The 14,603-nt window shown below is 42.1% G+C and overlaps 1 long non-coding RNA gene across 1 annotated transcript in view; it reads left to right on the plus strand.

Annotated features, from left to right (window-relative positions):
• Window positions 1–14,603, plus strand: part of LOC102143061 (uncharacterized) — a 25,246-nt gene continuing 10,643 nt past the window's right edge. The window contains exons 1-3 of the long non-coding RNA XR_279993.5: window positions 1–224; window positions 2,801–2,833; window positions 3,723–3,817. This is a non-coding gene — a long non-coding RNA (uncharacterized lncRNA). The remainder of the gene's footprint in view (window positions 225–2,800; window positions 2,834–3,722; window positions 3,818–14,603) is intronic.

The raw sequence follows: 14,603 nt of genomic DNA on the forward strand, positions 1-14,603 counted from the left end.
GTTTTCACCTTGACCTCACCTCCTACCGGGAGGAACGTCCCTGGGGAGCAGCAGGGCAGGCCTGGAAGGGGAGGCGAGCGTGGTCCCATCAGCGCCGCCCGCCTGGCACCTCCTCCGGTGTGCGGGGCTCACCTGAGCCATCGGAACACATCTGAGCTACCGTAGGTCAGCGCGGGAGGAGGAGGTCACAGGCAACAGGACGCCGAGCACCGCAGCTTAGAAAGGTAAGTGGAGCAGAGCCTGCTGTGCCAAACGCACGGGCTTTGAGATTTTAAACGTATTTTTTTTCTCCCTGTCTTTGCATGGGTAGGGTGTCAAAGCCATCTAGGGGATGAGGCATGGGAACGGGAGTTGGGATCGGCTGCAGGGATTCTGCCCCAGGCGCTGGAAGGTTGCTCAGCTCCCATGGGTTCTCCTTCCTCCTCCTGTGCATGTAGGCAGTAGGGTTAAGAATAGCTCTGTGAAGGTTTGGGTAAAGTAATCTGGCCTTCTAGGGTGGAGGCAGGGGGTGAGGATGGTAGAAGTATACTGTAAATACACAGTATGACCCGGCTGGAAAATGATAATTTGTAAAGCATAGAAAACTTGGCTGTGTATATATGTTTGGCTCCCCATTTATATTAAACTAAATGATGAATGGCTTTCAGGCAATGAGGCAGAAAAGCAAAAGCATTTCTGAGTGGCTGCTGATAAGTCCGGAGGAGGAATACCAAACCCAGGCCTCCTCCTGCTTTCTTGCTGAAATGCCCTTGCGTTGTAAAAGCTGTACTTTCAAGCTGTGGTTCAACAATATGAAAACTCAGAACTGGCGGGGCGCGGTGGCTCAAGCCTGTAATCCCAGCACTTTGGGAGGCTGAGACCGGCGGATCACGAAGGCAGGAGATCGAGACCATCCTGGCTAACACGGTGAAACCCCATCTCTACTAAAAAATACAAAAAACTAACTGGGGCGAGGTGGCAGGCGCCTGTAGTCCCAGCTACTCGGGAGGCTGAGGCAGGAGAATGGCGTGAACCCGGGAGGTGGAGCTTGCAGTGAGCTGAGATCCGGCCACTGCACTCCAGCCTGGGCGACAGAGCGAGACTCCTTCTCAAAAAAAAAAAGAAAAAAAAAGAAAAAAAAAGAAAACTCAGAACTGCGGATAGATGATTTAAAAATGATTATGCATATCCAGACAGCTCTAGATGTAACTTTTATTAAAGAGTATACATTTAAAAAAATTGTTGGGTCTTTTGAGGTTAACTCAGGTTTCCCTTGGAAAATAGTCTATATTTGTGTGTTAAAGTAAAGCTTTCCCAGCAAAGTAAATATTTAAGAAAACAATGACAAAGTCACCATTTTATGGAAGACAGAGGTAACTGAAATGATTGCTAAGTGGTGAATATCTAATTTCAAAAGATATGCCTATATTTATTTTATTCTCTTTTAAAACACATCTTAAGACTTAATTTTCTAGCCTTGACATGGCAACTTAAATTTTAAAAAAATCTATTTTTAGCACAAGTTTTACTGAATTGTCCACCAGAGGGCAGTATTAGATAAAAGTTTCATAAAAATATACATTCACTGTAATTCATAGAAATCGTATGTTTCATTTGTTTTTATTAACAATGATATTAATAGAAAGCACTTCCTTCCATCCACAGAAATAAAGTGAGCAAGCTCTGCATATTTGGTTTCCACATGGGGTAAATCGTTCTGAAAGCAGCATATATTAAGTTGTAAAGGATATGTTTGTTTCATAGCTTTCAAGATGAAAGAAGCAGTCAAAGGAACTACAGACGATTTGGGTGGTACTTTACAGGCCCGGGATTGATCCTATTGGCTTGCTAAAAAGGAGTTTGGTTGTTTCAACTCAATCTCCAACACGCTATTTACCCTCCCTGGGAAACCGTCCAAATTTGGCCACATCCCATATGCTAGAAAAAGCTCAGAGCCAGAGCCAACTGTGGGTTTGCCTGAGGTGGCAGAACAGCATGTGGAGAGGTTGCAGGCTGGTTTCCAGGGGCCAGAAACATCATCACCACACCCGTGAGCCTGTCGTGAGTGGGAGGTGGTAGGGAGTTATGCCTGGCTCCTACAAGGTCGTCAATAAATGTTGGTTTCTCTCCTATTCACTCGCTGTGTAATTATGTATTACTTTGTGGTGTTGCTTTTGTTTGTAGTATTTACAATTTTAAAAAATTAAAGAAACACATACACACATACACATGGTAAGCAAACAGTATAAGGTGGTGTAGAATTAAAAATGTCTTTCTGAACCCACCGACCAGACCCTCTCTCCAGAGGTGAACATCTGCAACAATTTTTTTTTTTTTTTTTTTTGAGACCAGGTCTTGCTATGTTGCCCAGGTTGGAGTGCAGTGGCTGTTCACAGGTGTCATCTTGCTATTAATCAGCACGGGAATTTAAGCCTGGTTCATTTCTGACCTGGGCGGGTTCACCCCTCCTTAGGCAACCTGGTGGTCCCCTGCTCCTGTGAGGTCACCATATTGTTGCTGAACTTAGTGTGGACCCTCTACTGGCATAGCGTACTAGAGCCCAGAACTCCTGGACTCAAGCAACCTCAGCCTCTTGAGTAGCTGGGACCACAGGCAAGTGCCATCATGTCGGCTGGCAGCAACAATTTTTGTGTATCATTCAGAAAATTTTCATCCAGACACCTGTATATCCCATAGACATTTTTATGCAAATAGGAGCAAACTATATAGACCTTAGCTTGCACCTTGCTTTTTTTGTTCAATGACGCATCTTGGAAATATTCCCAATTTTATTTCTTAACTTTTCCCATTTTATTTCCAGTGAGACATATTTCTCCATGGCAGGAACTTTGTTGTAAGTATTTTCTTTTCCTCTTTGCCTTACAGTGTCTGAGAGAATACTCTTGACATACGAGGTGTGTAAAAACGATTCTGGGGTTGATTAGTTGGAATGTCAGTCTGTTCCTGGCAAAATGGGGGAAGGAAGAAGGAAAGGTTATAATCACATAGAATAACTTTTATTGTTCATTTCCAAAAACATGAGAATTGGAAAGAGTACATTGGGTCTTGTGTAGTATTTTTCTTAGCCTCCAACTGCTTGAAATTGACAGCAAATCCTTGTATTATTTGGCATGTTGGTTGCCCCAGCTCCCCTCATTTGTCATTCAGTGGCGAGCTGTGCCTTTGGATCACCAGGTCTTCATAACCTCATATTAATGACTGATGCTCTGTGATAACAGGGCATGAAGGGAGCTTCGGAAGTCAACGATGACATTCGTATCGATCTGTTGGCACACACTATACAGCCTTGAAAATTGTCCTTCATTTAAAAGGCCGTGTATTAGGATAGTTGAAATCACATACAACAGTCCTACTACTTTTTACACTACACCCTTTGTTGAGCTTTTATAGCCTTGATTTGAGAAAAATTTTTTTGTTACTCAAATATCTATGCATTTTATCATTTAGAAATAATCATACCTAGGGGACTGCATTGTGGTGCAACCTTTCAAACATTTGAAAAGTCCCTCGCATAGTTTCAATAGTGAGTTACTACCATTTCCTACTGAATAAAGATTAAGTTTCTTAGGTCGGGACATGATCACAGCAAATCTTGAATGTTTATTTGCGTCCAAGAATCCACGTGTCAGCAAAGTAGACTCTCTGTTCCCCAAATGTGTCTTTACTGTCTGGGCCTTTTTTCCCCCTTGTTTGCCTGTCTGAAGTTCCACCTATGTCTTAAGGTCCAGCTTCAATGCTCCCATTTGGATTCAAGCTCGCAGACTGTGCGATACGCTGTGTGCAGAGATGCGCCCATAGCTCTGGGGAAACAATATGGGTAAGGCACGTTTTCCTTTCTACCAGCAGCTCTGTGGGTAATGGCGGCCACAGTCAGGTGGGCAGTGCTGCAGCGGAGGCCTCACATGGGCTGCAGGAGAAGAGGGAGGGATTGGTTAGTACTGGAGATTAATTTGTGGTTTCCCAGAGGTGACACTCGAGTTGGTTTTTTAAGAGTCTGAAGACTTATTTCGACAGATGCCAGGAGTGGAAGGATATTCCAGAGCTGAACAAAGGCTGTATTTTCTAATGATGCTGGCAAATAGCCTGTGTCTAAAGAGTTCGGTGTGTGTGGAAGCGGCTAGAGCTAACCAGGTTTAGGTTCTGAAGAGCCCTGATTTTCTCAGAGCTCAGGAGTTTGGAATGGAAGAGGTCATGCATGGAGTCTGTGCAAGGGAGGATTGGATGGATAATGACTGTCTTCATCAAAATAGGGAACGTGAGAGGTTAGGCAGGGAGAGAGGAGAGAATTACATGGGTCTCATACACAATGAGTTTATGGTGCATCAGGAACCTCTCCTTGGTGATTTCTAGTAAGATTTGGGAAGCTCAGAGGGGTCAGGAATGGGGCCCTGGGAGTACAAGTTAACAAAAGCATTTTCTCCTCTATGAACAAAATGATCTTGGGTTAACTTTCTAGCCCTGTTATCCTGGAAACCTGCTAGAAGTGCTAGCTGTGTGACCAGGTAACACCGCTGATGCTAAGAAGGGCTTATGATTGGTAAGTGCATATGGACAGGGAGGACCAGGAGTGAATCTGACTGTGCAGGGAGGAGGCATAGCTTCGGGCTTCATGGGTGCCCTGACTTGCAATGGGGCACTCTGCTTGCTGGGACCCGAGAGCCGTGGCTCAGTAGAAATAGTTCCTGACGTGTAGGGGCCAGGGAGGCTTCTGCACCCACCTGTATGGTCTCAGGCCCTCATATCTGACCTGTGACTCAGGCCCTTAAAACTAACCCATGGACTTCTGGGAGTGCTCCTCCTGCTGTGCTGTTTCCTGCTCCATTCCTCAAGTGAAGCCAGCATTGGGTGAGGCTTCTTGGAGTCTGTTAAGTTCTCTTAGCTTAGCCTCAGACTATCAAGAGTGGACATCGCAGGAAATAAGTCAGATTTATTTATATGTGACAGGCAAGATTTCTACTGTTCTGACATATTAAAGAGAATATTCTGGCTTTGTGTGATCGACTTGTTCCTCCATTGATCTCCTCCAGTGAGCCAGGCATGCGTCCTTAGCACCCAGCACATCAGTGCCGGTCACATGGCAGGCAATGCTCAGGCAGTAATTGTTGCTTAAAAGAGATCAATAAATATTTGTTGATTACTTTCCACATTTCAAGTACCATGCTGGTTTCCAGGATACAAATTCATGTCAATATACAATATACTCTTTCTCTCAAAGAATTCACATTCTATTAGACAGAAAACAGAATTTTGTCACAGTGTGTGCAAAGGGGAATGATGAATGAATGACTCGCATGGTTGATATTATTGTCTTACAGTAGCAAAAATAAACCCTCAATCAGGACCCATTCTGTATAGTATGTTTTTGTTACTTCTTTTCAAATTTATATTTACATTGTCAGATTGTCCTATCTCTCTCCCTACCAATGAGTCACTAATTGTAGTCATGGTCATCATTTTCACCATCATTGTTGTCATAGGCATTGCCGTCATACGCATTGCCGTCATCACTTGGAGAGCACATATTGCTTGCCAGCGACTGTGCTAAGTGACCTAGTGGGATTATCTAGTTGAATCTTCTAACAGCCCTATGAGGTAATTACTAAAATTATCCCCATTTTACAGATAAGAAAACTAAGTTGGGTAGAAGCAGGATTCAAAACTGGAAGGCTGACTCCAGAGCCCACTCTCTACCATCCTGCTTCTTGCTGCCCTCACCTCAGGTATTGAGGTGGGCTGTGAAATGAAGCCTAGGCATTTATGTGCTGGAGCCCTGAAAGCTACATCTTGTGTATACATGGAAATAAAGTAAATGGTTCTTCAAATGTTTCATAGGTACAGTAGATTTAGGACAGTTGTAGTAACAATGTCTAGTTCTCATTTACAAATATCCTAAGTGAGAAATCAAAAATGTTCCCCTCCATGTAGGACTTTAAAACTTTTTAAAATTTTTGTGGGTATATAGTAGGTATATATGTTTATGGGTTACAAGAGATAATTAGATACAGACATGCAATGGGTAATCAGGGTAAATGGGGTATCCTTTCTCCCAAGTATTTATCCTTTGTGTAACAAACAATCCAATTATATTCTTTTAGTTATTTTAAGATGTGTAATTAAATTATTTTTGACTATAGTCACCCAATTGTGCCAGCAAATACTAGATCTTACTATCTATTATTTTTTTTGTACCTGTTAGCCATCTGCCCTTCCCCCACAGCCTCTGGTAACCATCCTTCTATTCTCTATCTCCATGAGTTCAATTCTTTTAATTTTTAGCTCTCACAAATAAGAGAGAACATGCAAAGTTTGTCTTTCTGTGCCTGGTTTATTTCACTTAACATAATGACCTCCAGTTCCATCCATGTTCTTGCAACTGACAAGGTCTCTCTCTTTTTTTTTTTTTAATGACTGAATAGCACTCCATTGTTTATATATACCACATTTTCTTTATTCATTCATCTGTTGATGGACACTTAGATTGCTTTCAAATCTTGGCAATAAACATGGGAGTGCAGATATCTCTTCAATATAGTGATTCCTTTCTTTTGGGTATATACCCAGCAGTGGGATTGCTGGATCATGTGTTGGCTCTATTTTTAGTTTTCTGAGGAACCTCCAAACTGTTCTCCATAGTGGTTGTACGAATTTGCGTTCCCACCAACAGCGTACCAGGATTCCCTTTTCTCCACAGCCTCGCCAGCATTTGTTACTGCCTGTCTTTTGGATAAAAGCCATTTTAACTGGGGTGAGATGACATTTCATCGTAGTTTTTGATTTGCATTTCTCTGATAATCAATGATGTTGAGCACCTTTTTAGATACCCGTTTACCATTTGTAGGTCTTCTTTTGAGAAATGTCTATTCAGATCTTTTGCCCATTTTTATGTCAGATTATTAGATTTTTTCCTTATATATTCTCATTAGTGATTCCTCATCAGATGAGTAGTTTGCAAATATTTTCTCCCAGTTTGTGGTTTGTCTCTTTACTTTGTTGATCGTTTCCTTTGCTGGGCAGAAGGTTTTTAACTTGATGTGATCCCATTTGTCCATTTTTGCTTTGGTTGCCTGTTCTTGTGGGGTATCAATTTTGTTTGTTCACGCATAAAGGAATAAAATGTTGGCCCTAAAGTTAGAAATTAATATATAATATATTTTAGGTAAAGCTCAGGCTATAAGACTTTTTGATTGTACTTTACTATACATGGCAAGTTTAGTTTTATTGTATCCTGGTGGAAATCTAGGATAATTTTTTTTGACTTTTTAAAAAAATTTTTTATTATACTTTAAGTTCTAGGGTACATGTGCACAACGTGCAGGTTTGTTACACATGTATACATGTGCCATGTTGGTGTGCTGCACCCATTAACTCATCATTTACATTAGGTATATCTCCTAATGCTGTCCCTCCCCGCCCCCCTACCCCACGACAGGCCCCAGTGTGTGATGTTCGCCTTCCTGTGTCCAAGTGATCTCATTGTTCAATTCCCACCTATGAGTGAGAACATCCGGTGTTTGGTTTTCTGTCCTTGTGATAGTTTGCTGAGAATGATGGTTTCCAGCTTCATCCATGTCCCTGCAAAGGACATGAACTCATTGTTTTTTATGGCTGCATAGTATTCCATGGTGTATATATGCCACATTTTCTTAATCCAGTCTATCATTGATGGACATTTGGGTTGGTTCCAAGTCTTTGCTATTGTGAATAGTGCTGCAATAAATATACATGTGCATATGTCTTTATAGCAGCATGACTTATAATCCTTTGGGTATATACCCAGTAATGGGATGGCTGGGTTAAATGGTATTTCTAGTTCTAGATCCTTGAGAAATCACCAGACTGTCTTCCACAATGGTTGAACTAGTTTACAGTCCCACCAACACTGTAAAAGTGTTCCTATTTCTCCACATCCTCTCCAGCACCTGTTGTTTCCTGACTTTTGAATGATTGCCATTCTAACTGGTGTGAGATGGTATCTCATTGTGGTTTTGATTTGCATTTCTCTGATGGCCAGTGATGAGCATTTTTTCACATGTCTGTTGGCTGCATAAATGTCTTCTTTTGAGAAGTGTCTGTTCATATCCTTTGCCCACTTTTTGATGGACTTGTTTGTTTTTTTCTTGTAAATTTGGTTGAGTTATTTGTAGACTGTGGATATTAGCCCTTTTTCAGATGAGTAGATTGCAAAAATTTTCTCCCATTCTGTAGGTTGCCTGTTCACTCTGATGGTAGTTTCTTTTGCTGTGCAGAAGCTCTTTAGTTTAATGAGATCCCATTTGTCAATTTTGGCTTTTGTTGCCATTGTTTTTGGTGTTTCAGACATGAAGTCCTTGCCCATGCCTGTGTCCTGAATGGTATTGTCTAGGTTTTCTTCCATGATTTTTATGATTTTAGGCCTAACATTTAAGTCTTTAATCTATCTTGAATTAATTTTTGTATAAGGTGTAAGGAAGGGATCCAGTTTCAGCTTTCTATATATGGCTAGCCAGTTTTCCTAGCACCATTTATTAAATAGGGAATCCTTTCCCCATTTCTTGTTTTTGTCAGGTTTGTCAAAGATCAGATGGTTGTAGATGTGTGGTATTATTTCTGAGGGCTCTGTTCTGTTCCATTGGTCTGTATGTCTGTTTTGGTACCAGTACCATGCTGTTTTGGTTACTGTAGCCTTGCAGTATAGTTTGAAGTCAGGTAGCGTGATGCCTCCAGCTTTGTTCTTTTAGCTTAGGATTGTCTTGGCAATGTGGGCTCTTTTTTTGGTTCCATATGAACTTTAGTTTTTTTCATTTCTGTGAAGAAAGTCATTGGTAGCTTGATGGGGATGGCACTGAATCTATAAATTACCTTGGGCAGTATGGCCATTTTCACAATATTGATTCTTCCTATCCATGAGCATGGAACATTCTTCCATTTGTTTGTGTCCTCTTTTATTTTGTTGAGCAGTGGTTTTTAGTTCTCCTTGAAGAAGTCCTTCACATCCTTTGTAAGTTGGATTCCTAGGTATTTTATTCTCTTTGAAGCAATTGTGAATGGGAGTTCACTCATGATTTGGCTCTCTGTTTGTCTGTTACTGGCGTATAGGAATGTTTGTCATTTTTGCACATTGATTTTGTATCCTGAGACTTTGCTGAAGTTGCTTATCAGCTTAAGGAGATTTTGGGCTGAGACTATGGGGTTTTCTAAATATGCCATCATGTCATTTGCAAACAGGGAAAATTTGACTTCCTCTTTTCCTAATTGAATACCCCTTATGTCTTTCTCCTGCCTGATTGCCCTGGCCATAACTTCCAACACTATGTTGAATAGGAGTGGTGAGAGAGGGCATCCCTATCTTGTGCCCATTTTCAAAAGGAATGCTTACAGTTTTTGCCCATTCAGTATGATATTGGCTGTGGGTTTGTCATAAATAGCTCTTATTATTTTGAGATATGTCCCATCAATACCTAATTTATTGAGCATTTTTAGCATGAAGGGCTTTTGAATTTTGTCAAAGCCTTTTCTGCATGTATTGAGATAATCGCGTGGTTTTTGTCTTTGGTTCTGTTTATATGCTGGATTACATTTATTTATTTGTGTATGTTGAACCAGCCTTGCATCCCAGGAATGAAGCCCACTTGATCATGGTGGATAAGCTTTTTGATGTGCTCCTGGATTAGGTTTGCCAGTATTTTATTGAGGATTTTTGCATCAATGTTCATCAGGGTTATTGGTCTAAAATTCTCTTTTTTTGTTGTGTCTCTGTCAGGCTTTGGTATTGGGATGATGTTGACCTCATAAAATGAGTTAGGGAGGATTCCCTCTTTTTCTATTGACTGGAATAGTTTCAGAAGGAATGGTACCAGCTCCTCTTTGTACCTCTGGTAGAATTCGGCTGTGAATCCGTCTGGTCCTGGACTTTTTTTGTTTGTTAGGCTATTAATTATTGCCTCAATATCAGAGCCTGTTATTGGTCTATTCAGGGATTCAACTTCTTCCCGGTTTAGTCTTGGGAGGGTGTATGTGTCCAGGAATTTATCCATTTCTTCTAAATTTTCTAGTTTATTTGCATAGAGGTGTTTATAGTATTCTCTGATGGTAGTTTGTATTTCTGTGGGATAGGTGGTGATATCCCTTTGTGATTTTTTATTTCATCTATTTGATTCTTCTGTCTTTTCTTCTTTATTAATCTTGCTAGCAGTCTATCAGTTTGTTTTATCTTTTATTGGTCTATCTTTTCAAAAAACCAGCTCCTGGACTCATTGATTTTTTGAAGGGTTTTTTTGTATCTCTGTCTCCTTCAGTTCTGCTCTGATCTTAGTTATTTCTTGCCTTCTGCCAGCTTCTGAATGTGTTTACTCTTGCTTCTCTAGTTCTTTTAATTGTGATGTTAGAGTGTCAATTTTAGATCTTTCCTGCTTTCTCTTGTGGGCATTTAGTGCTATAAATTTCCCTCTACACACTGCTTTAAATGTGTCCCAGAGATTCTAGTATGTTGTGTCTTTGTCCTCATTAGTTTCAAAAAACATCTTTATTTCTGCCTTCATTTCCTTATGTACCCAGTAGTCATTCAGGAGCAGTTATTCAGTTTCCATGTAGTTGAGCAGTTTAGAGTGAGTTTCTTAATCCTGAGTTCTAGTTTGATTTCACTGTGGTCTGAGAGACAGTTTGTTATAATTTCTGTTCTTTTACATTTGCTGAGGAGTGCTTTACTTCCAACTATGTGGTCAATTTTGCAATAAGTGCGATGTGGTGCTGAGAAGAATGTGTGTTCTGTTGATTTGGAGTGGAGAGTTCTGTAGATGTGTATTAGGTCTGCTTGGTGCAGAGCTGAGTTCCATTCCTGGATGTCTTTTTTAACTTTCTGTCTCATTGATCTGTCTAATGTTGACAGTGGGGTGTTAAAGTCTCCCATTATTACTGTGCGGGAGTCTAAGTCTCTAAGTCTCTTTGTAGGTCTCTAAGGACTTGCTTTATGAATCTGCGTGCTCCTGCATTGAGTGCATGTATATTTAGAATAGTTAGCTCTTCTTGTTGAATTGATCCCTTAACCATTATGTAATGGCCTTCTTTGTCTCTTTTGATCTTTGTTGGTTTAAAGTCTGTTTTATCAGAGACTAGGATTGCAACCCCTGCCTTTTTTTGTTTTCCATTTGCATGGTAGATCTTCCTCCATCTCTTTATTTTGAGCCTATGTGTGTCTCTGCACATGAGATGGGTCTCCTGAATACAGCAAACTGATGGGTCTCGACTCTTTATCCAATTTGTCTGTCTATGTCTTTTAATCGGAGCATTTAGCCCATTTACATTTAAGGTTAATATTGTTATGTGTGAATTTGATCCTGTCATTATGATGTTAGATTGTTATTTTGCTCGTTAGTTGCTGCAGTTTCTTTCTAGCATTGATGGTCTTTAGAATTTGGCATGTTTTTGCAGTGGCTGGTCCCGGTTGTTGCTTTCCATGTTTAGTGCTTCCTTCAGGAGCTCTTGTGGGGCAGATCTGGTGGTAAAATCTCTCAGCATTTGCTTGTCTGTAAAGGATTTTATTTCTCCTTCACTTATGAAGCTTAGTTTGGCTGGATATGAAATTCTGGGTTGAAAATTCTTTTCTTTAAGAATGTTGAATATTGGCCCCCACTCTCTTCTGGCTTGGAGAGTTTCTTCCGAGAGATCCGCTGTTAGTCTGATGGGCTTCCCTTTGTGGGTAACCTGACCTTTCTCTCTGGCTGCCCTTAACATGTTTTCCTTTATTTCAACTTTGGTGAATATGACAATTATGTGTCTTGGAGTTGCTCTTCTTGAGGAGTATCTTTGTGGCGTTCTCTGTATTTCCTGTATTTGAATGTTGACCTGCCTTGCTAGGTTGGGGAAGTTCTCCTGGATAATATCCTGCAGAGTGTTTTCCAACTTGGTTCCATTCTCCCTGTCACTTTCAGGTACACCAATCATGTAGATTTGATCTTTTCACATAGTCCCATATTTCTTGGAGGCTTTGTTTGTTTCTTTTTACTCTTTTTTCTCTAAACTTCTCTTCTCACTTCAGTTCACTCATTTGATCTTCAATCACTGATACCCTTTCTTCCAGTTGATCAAATCGGCTACTGAAGCTTGTGCATGTGTGACGTAGTTCTTGTGCCATGGTTTTCAGCTCTATCAGGTCATTTAAGGACTTGTCTACACTGGTTATTCTAGTTAGCCATTTGTCTAATCTTTTTTTAAGGTTTTTAGCTTTTTTTGTGATGGAATCAAACTTCTTCCTTTAGCTCGGAGAAGTTTGATCGTCTGAAGCCTTCTTCTCTCAACTTGTCAAAGTCATTCTCCGTCCAGCTTTGTTCCATTGCTGGTGAGGAGCTGCGTTCCTTTGGAGGGGGAGAGGCTCTCTGATTTTTAGAACTTTCAGCTTTTCTACTGTTTTTTCCCCCATGTTTGTGGTTTTATCTACCTTTGGTCTTTGATGATGGTGACATACAGATGGGGTTTTCGTGTGGATGTCCTTTCTGTTTGTTAGTTTTCCTTCTAATAGTCAGGATCCTCAGCTACAGGTCTGTTAGAGTTTGCTGGAGGTCCACTCCAACCCTGTTTGCCTGGGTATCAGCAGCGGAGGCTGCAGAACAGTGAATATTGCTGAACAGGTGCCTCCCAGTTAGGCTACTCAGGGGTCAGGGACCCACTTGAGGAGGCCGTCTGTCTGTTCTCAGATCTCAAACTCCATGCTGGGAGAACCACTACTCTCTTCAAAGCTGTCAGACAGGATCATTTAAGTCTGCAGAGGTTTCTGCTGCCTTTTGTTTGGCTATGTGCTGCTCCCAGAAGTGGAGTCTACAGAGGCAGGCAGGCCTCCTTGAGCTGTGGTGGGTTCCACCCAGTTCGAGCTTCTGGGTCACTTTGTTTACCTACTCAAGCCTCAGCAGTGGTGGGCGCCCCTCCCCCAGCCTTGCTGCTGCCTTGCAGTTTGATCTCAGACTGCTGTGCTTGCAAGGAACAAGGCTCCGTGGGTGTGGGACCCTCTGAGCCAGGTGCGGGGTCTAATCTCCTGGTGTGCTGTCTGCTAAGACCATTGGAAAAGCACAGTGTTAGGGTGGGAGTGACCCGATTTTCCAGGTGCCATCTGTCCCTGCTTCCCTTGGCTAAGAAAGGGAATTCCCTGGCCCCTTGCCCTTCCCTGGTGAGGCAATGCCTCACCTGCTTCAGCTCACGCTGGGTGGGCTGCACCCACTGTCCTGCCCCCACTGTCTGACAAGCCCCAGTGAGATGAACCCAGTACCTCAGTTGGAAATGCAGAAATTACCCGTCTTCCTCGTCGCTCACGCTGGGAGCTGCAGACTGGAGTTGTTCCTATTTGGCCATCTTGGAACCGCCCCCTAGGATAATTTTACTTTCAATTCTATGCCTGAAAGAAGTTTACAGGTGTTCTTGTAGGTTTAAGTGCATTAGAGTGTGCTGCCTATTAATACTGAATTCTTTCAAGCACAGGATAGTGGAAAGACACTTAATCTGCACAATTTCCTTGACAATGCTTGAAAGTTCCAGAAACACTTTATTTCTCTTCCTTTTTTTTTTTTTTTTTTTTTTTTTTTTTTTGATATGGAGTCTTGCTTCGTCACCCAGGCTGGAGTGCAGTGGCACTATCTCGGCTCACAGCGATCTCTGCCTTCTGGGTTCTAGCAATTCTTGTGCCTCAGCTTTCTGAGTAGCTGGGATGCTGGGATTATAGGTGTGTGCCACCACGCCTGGCTAATTTTTGTATTTTTAGTAGAGACAGGGTTTCCCTGTGTTGGCCAGGCTGGTCTCGAACTCCTGACCTCAAGCAATTCTGCCTCAGCCTCCCAAAGTGCTGGGATTACAGGTGTGAGCCACCGCGCCCAGCCCCTTTTCTCATTTTTGTAACTGGCTCTCCACATATCCCTCCACCCCCTTCCTTTGATTTACTTGAGGAAAGACAGCTCGCTTTCACTTCTACTCCCCTCCCCTCCATCCCACTTCCTGTACGAGGCTGCTGTGGAGCAGTGCAGTGGCAGGGAAGGCCGACCCAAGGAATCTCTTTACACTCCTGTCTCTAAATCCCCACAGCACCACAAATACAAGACCATGTGCTTAAGAAGGGTGTCAATATAATATATTGTCCAAGGGGGACACTTTTTTTTTCTTTGTTTTTTGAACAGACAGAGTTCCACTATATTGCTCAGGTTGGTCTTGAACTCCTGGGCTCAAGTAATCCTCCTGAGTAGCTGGGACTACAGGCTGAACTGATTGAATTACACCAGGACACCAGGCACAAGTGGCAGTCCCAGCAAGCTCAGATGAACTGTCACCTTAGTAAAAGAGGCATTTACTGAAGGACTGTGGATGGCAGAAGAAACACAGAGCGGGCAACAATTTAAAATTGACCTCCTTTTTTGTTTTTTTCTTGAGACAGAGTCTCGCTGTGTAACCCAGGCTGAAGTGCAGTGGCGTGATCTCGGCTCACTGCAAGCTCCGCCCCCCCAGGCTCAAACGATTCTCCTGCCTCAGCCTCCCGAGTAGCTGGGATTACAGGCACACACCAGTATGCCTGGCTCATTTTTGTATTTTTAGTAGAGACAGGGTTTCACCATGTTGACCAGTCTGGTCTCGAACTCCTGACCTCAGGAGAT

The sequence above is a fragment of the Macaca fascicularis genome, chromosome 8 (genome assembly GCF_037993035.2).
Source record: "Macaca fascicularis isolate 582-1 chromosome 8, T2T-MFA8v1.1".
Classification (NCBI taxonomy): Eukaryota; Metazoa; Chordata; class Mammalia; order Primates; family Cercopithecidae; genus Macaca; species Macaca fascicularis.